This window comes from Poecilia reticulata, linkage group LG11 (genome assembly GCF_000633615.1).
Source record: "Poecilia reticulata strain Guanapo linkage group LG11, Guppy_female_1.0+MT, whole genome shotgun sequence".
NCBI classification, from domain to species: Eukaryota; Metazoa; Chordata; class Actinopteri; order Cyprinodontiformes; family Poeciliidae; genus Poecilia; species Poecilia reticulata.
The window spans coordinates 1,329,679-1,335,791 of record NC_024341.1 but is presented as its reverse complement, the minus strand read 5'-3'; the positions used below and the strand labels follow the sequence as shown (position 1 = coordinate 1,335,791).

At 38.8% G+C, this 6,113-nt stretch overlaps 1 protein-coding gene across 1 annotated transcript in view; it reads left to right on the top strand.

The window, feature by feature from the left end:
* The first annotated feature begins 2,977 nt into the window (after positions 1–2,977).
* lrrc3b (leucine rich repeat containing 3B) overlaps positions 2,978–6,113 on the top strand; it is an 18,460-nt gene continuing 15,324 nt past the window's right edge. The window contains exon 1 of the mRNA XM_008421251.2: positions 2,978–3,345. The gene's annotated coding sequence lies outside the window, so the exon portion shown is untranslated. The remainder of the gene's footprint in view (positions 3,346–6,113) is intronic.

Genomic DNA, 6,113 nt, shown 5'->3' with positions numbered 1-6,113 from the left:
CACAGATAAATAATAATCACTTGTGATTGACTTCTTTGTCTGAGACTTTAAACTGCTACCAGTCAGAAAACTACATTTGTTTTTCTCTGGGGTTTTTTCTTAAAGTAGGCAACATAAAGTTAGCATATTAAAATGTACATCACACCACAGTTAGACAATTAACAGGAAGGAGTTTCTGTCTTTAAAAAATTGGCAGGAAAACTTACATTTGGATGGAAAAACAATATCCTTTGGACAGATGAGACCAAAGTAGACACTCTTGACAATAATGTACAGAAACCAGCTGTCAAGCACAGCGGCTGGCTGATGATTGGACCAAAGGAATCTTGAGTGTCATCTAGCTTTCTTTTTAAAAGAAAAATTAAATTTATAACAAAATATAATTCCAAACACAGCAGCTACTCAACCACAACATGATCCAAAACAAAGTGCTGTCATGGCGTAATGGCAGTCTGGGCCTGAACTCGATTGTACTGCTGTGGTGGGACTTTAAGAGAGCTGTGCAGAAACAAATGTATGCCACTGTTAGAATGGCCCTTAGCGGCTGGAGGAAGAAGGAGACTTGAGACAGAGAAACGGTGCAAATCCCACTGGGTGTTTATTCACCAACATTTAACAGACAAACAACCCTGCTTACAGCGGCCTGGGGTCTCAGCAGCAGCACTCACCAATGTGGCCAACATGCAGCCTTTTATAGTCGCTGGTTGTTTCAATTCACAAACCCACCAAGAAACAGGGTAAAACAAAATACATACACACAAACAAAGTTTGACAAACTAACAAAATCTTCAGAATAATACAGTATATATTACCAAATGTTATTCATTTCAAACATCTCTAAAAACACATTTCTATCAATATAAATATAAATCCAACATTAAATTTATAAAATGCATAGCTCTACTGCTCCCCCTCTTCCATCTGCTTTGGTCTCTTCTGGAACCTTTAAAAGGTGCTCAGGCCCCTGGGGAATCTTTTAGCCTGAACACCCTGCAGAGGAAGAGACAGAGGTAAGCCACACCCACACAAAGCCTTCAAACATTTCAAACAATCACAATACTTATGTTATCCCTTTGTTTGTTGTATTTTAACAGGTCACCATCAGTTCCAGGAGATGCCACTACATAAAAACACACAATCAATAAAATACTTCAATCTGTTTCATTTATCATTCAACCTGCCTTTCTTTCATCATTTAACACACATTTTCAGTGTTGTACAGCCAAAGTAATGAAGACCTTCATTACAGCCACCTTAATGAGCTGAATTTGTGTTTTTAGAGAAGTGGGCATAAACTTCTCCTACAACAAGACAGACTGATGAAGACAGACAGAAAACGACTATTTTGAGTTTTTAATCCTAATGGGGTTCCAAAAGCACTTCAATCAATTATGTAGAGGTTTTTCCACCACTGTGGAGTAATACTAGAGATACTTACACTTAGATATTTTATGTTGGTTCTTTATGTTCACAGTGCAAAGACCATCAACCTAAGAGACAATTGCAATTCAATGCAAAACTGGAAGAAGTCTTAATAATTAACCTCTGTGTTTGAAACTGTCTTCCTGCTCCTTCGTTTGTACACAGAAGTTCTCATTCAAGGGTTTGAAAGTAGCATGGAGGACACTGATAAAGGACAACAGAAGAATGAGGGAGAGGAAAGGAAATGACAGGCTTTTAACTTCTAGGAATGAGGAAGAATGACATTAGAAACAGTGTGAGACTGGGAAGCAGCGTGAGCAAGGAAACTAAGAGAAGGTAACTAATAAACACAGAGAGGAACAATGTGAATAAAACAGAATGCAGAACAATCAAAACTGGAGCTAAACACTACTGCTAGAATGAAATGCAAACTAATGTTAAAGAGCAGATACACAAGAAATAATCAAACTCAACACAAAGTATTGAACTGGATACGGAACATCCTGAACAACAATAATCAACAAAAAGCCACAAAGAACAAATGATGAGGTTAATCTGTGTAAATCAGGTGTCCACTTAGATCTGGAAGGAAATGACCCTGAAAATGACAAAGTACTAGAAAAGTAATTGGAGATGCACCAATGTAAAAATGCTAAATATTGATATGCGATATTCATACAGCTGCCTTTGCAGTACTTCATAACAGTATGTCCAGTATGTCCCTACACCATGGTATCCATCTGGACAACAGACTGGAGACCAACAGTGAAGTGTGTATAAGAAAGAACAGAGCAGACTGGACTTCTTAAGGAAGCTAAGATTCTTCAAGGTTAGAGGCATCTTGAAAAAGCGACCTCACCACCCACATTGCTTCTCTGCTTTAGTTACACACCCATAATTCTGTGCTGCATCACAATTATTGTCACTAGGACAAATAGTTGGCTACTGTATATTTTTGTACAGTAGCCAACTTAAATTTGTTATTTAACTATCTTTCTATCTACATGCAGCTCTGGAAAAAAAAGAAGAGTCCACTGCACTGAACCCCATTGAAAATCTCCTGGTTATTTCACCAAGTATTGATTTCTGAACTCTTCCTGAGTTAAAACATTAATATTGTTGTTTCTAAATGAATATGAACTTGTTTTATTTTCATTATTTGAGGTCTGAAAGTGCTGCATCTTTTTTGTTATTTTGACCATTTCTCATTTTCTGCAAATAAATGTTACGTTTTGGCTTGGAATTTTGGAGACATGTCAGTAGTTCATAAAATAAAAGAAGACGTTCATTTTACACAAACATATACCTATAAAAAGTAAAATCAGAGAAACTGATCATTTTAAGTGTCTTAATTTTTTTCCAGAGCTGTAGTGAAATGACTTAAGTATGCGAAGATCAAAAGTCCTCTATAAGTAAACTGAACATGATGAGTCTGATCGTATGGTATTTTACCATATGATCAAAGTGTTTCAGGATTGGACCAAGTGTCTGTCCTCTTCAGTGGAAACCAAAATATCTTATCAAAGAGATTCATGCAAGAAGTGCCACATGCTGATTGATTCTACCCTAAACCCACTGTGAACTAAATCCGTGCTTTCTTGGCCTGTCATTGTTGACACTGTCATTTTGAATTGACTGGATTTAAGAACATCTTGGGTGTTCCGTCGTGACAGCTGCTTCTGCTGAAAGCTCAGCCTGGTTGTCTTTGTCATACGGTGACTTCATGAACGAACCCCTCCCTGTCTTGCCATTCAGTCCGATGCGGTGTTTCAGTGTGAGGTATGGACTAAAAGATGCGAAAGCGCCGTGCTACTTCTTCATGAGGAGGTGGAGGACACCTGAAGAGCAAGGCTGCCATCGCAGCTTTCTGGACATCCATGTGAAGAAAAGCGTTTTGCCTCAGCTGTTAGAGCCTGTCAGCAGGTGAGCGGTCTTGTGTCGCCTGTTGCTTCTTGTCTGTCTCTGCTTTGCTGTTCTCTCTGTCTTCTCAGATGCTTGAAGAATTGTTTACAGAAACCCGAATCTGATCTGATGACATTGCATGTTTCTAAATATGATGTATGTTTTTAATCAACTTGGCATTTTTGCATTTAGCTCGCGTTTCACCTGGGCAACTAAAGGCTTTTATTTTGGGTAGGCAATTAGAGTCTGATGCGTGATGTTTTCATGGGGATGAGCGGACCGGACTCCATTGAAAAAAAGACAATTTCATTTTTTATTTTTGTACCTCCTTAATAATACAACATTCTGATTCTTGTCAACTAATTATCAAAAAACAGCAAAGCAACCGCATGTATTCGGCGCTCATTAGCATCGGAAAAAACACGTTGCCTTTGCATAATTTTAACTTCCACCTTGCTTTATCCGCAGTTTCTTGGCGATCCTTATTCGGCAAAGCGCACCTAGGAGGGCGGCAGCGTCCGATACGACCCATCCACAAACGTGCAAATATTATTTAAATAAGATGTCATAATTTCTGTTTTCTTACGACGAATTTAAGGACAAATTTTATAAGGCAGCAAACCTGATTTCAAATGCAGTTTACAGCTAGAAGTGTGTCTCTGTAGAGCAGATTTTAAGAAATTAGTAATTTTTTAAATGAAGGGCTGCGTGACGTTGTTTGCCAAGCTTCAGTTCCAACTACATTAGATTGGGTGAATAGGAACGCAGTGTCTGGCAGGTGATTGTTCTTATTCTCATCAGTTTACCTCTGATGAAAACCTTTCTGCTCCTTATCACACAGTCTGTAGTTTTGAAGGAGCGGCCAATGCATCAAATGCATGCGGCAGTTAAAGAGGCATGAAGGCATCTGTGTCCATGTCAGACTGCAGCTGGATGTTACCGCTGCATGCTGATGGGCAGGGAATGAGATTCTTTTATTTGGACCTGGACATTTCAATGAGACGATCACAGCCACAAGGCGGGGATCTATTGACGGATGATGTAAACCACTACAACACCTCCACTGCCTCTTCTCATTCATGTGTGTGCAGATAGCGATATGTTTAAGGGCTGCATATAAGTGCTGTTAATCTCTTTTGATAAAGTATAATTTTATGTAGCCTAAAAAGGGTCAAATCTGAGATAGCAGGTGAAGAAAGGAGGGAAATAATTCATCACTTCTGTTCAATCAGAGGATATTTTTATTTTTCAGAAAATAGAAACCATGGAAAATGATGGCTGCAAGCATACAACCATTTCATCTATGGTTATATTTTTTCTACATACCAAATTAAAAACTGCAATGACAGACAATGCACTGATTATGTTTTTACAGTTAATTGTTTTTTACTGTTAACCAAGGGGCGATGCAAGATTCCCACAGTATAGACGTTACTGGGGTAAAATACCACAGATGGTTGAGACAAAACGTGTTAAACATGATCAAATGGCTTTTGTTTAAAACAAGAGCAGCTCCTATTACTTTGCTTCTGCTAAATATGGTGACTATTACAGATTTAATGTGTGCTATGAGTCCAGTTATGTTTCATGACAAGGTATTAGATCAGTGGTTCTGAACCTGGGTTCGATCGAACCCCAGGGGTTCGGTGAGTCGGTCTCAGGGGTTCGGTGAGTCTGTCTCAGGGGTTCGGTGAGTCGGTCTCAGGGGTTCGGTGAGTCGGTCTCAGGGGTTCGGTGAGTCGGTCTCAGGGGTTCGGTGGAGCCTCTGCTGCGGAGGTAAAGACACACTTGTGTAAAGTCGTGATGACGCCCCGCTTTGCCATCACTTGCTGCAGAGGATCACGTTACATTGCTTARCCAATCAGAGCTGCKGAGGAGCTGATTGAAGGAGCTCCACTCAGCAGGGATTTGAACTTTTGTCTTTAATTACTTCAGCAAAGCTCACAGTTTTTACCAAATTCTATAGTCTAAATCTGCTCCTTAATCACATCTTTTCGGGGTTGGTACTGCCTCTAGTGGTGTGGAGGTGGTTTCACAGCTAATACTAATACTGATTATAATGAGTACTATAACTTCCTGCTGTTCTACTCTTTATACATTGAAAGATCATTTTATCTGGCTAGTTGGTAACCAGAATATTGATCAGTTACCCAGACTGCACTCTGTGTGAAGACATATTTCTTTACACTTACCTAAAAAAGTAAAAGTCAGTTTCCACATAATGACTTTGCAAAGATCAGGTTTTCTTTCCTGTAAACAAGAAAATGAGAGCAGTGTTGCCAGATTGGGCGGGTTTCTGCCCAACTGGGTTTCTTTGGAACGCATTGGGCCTTGGCAGTTTTTTCAATCAATCAATCAATCAATCAATCAATCAATCAATCAATCAATCAATCAATCAATCAATCAATCAATCAATCAATCAATCAATGGCAGGTTTTTAGGAAGTGTTAGAAGATTCTGTTGTAATTGTCGTGTGGCGGAAATACCCAAAACTTGTGAATTCTTATAAAATGCCATGTCCTCGCACTCATTTGAAATGTCTTGAATCTGTCACATCATCAATGACTAATATTGGTTAATGAAATGTCCCTATGAAATAGCATCAACAAACGGGAATCTCACTAATTTTATCATTTAAAATGACATAGCGACATGACAAATACAAGTCTCCTTGTTTACCAAGACTCAAGTCCTTTGCAGTCTCACTGGGAAATAGTTCTGGTCAGAATTTAACAACAACATGAAAATGTTGTGATTTCAGGATTACAATAAAATTGTATTTTATATAT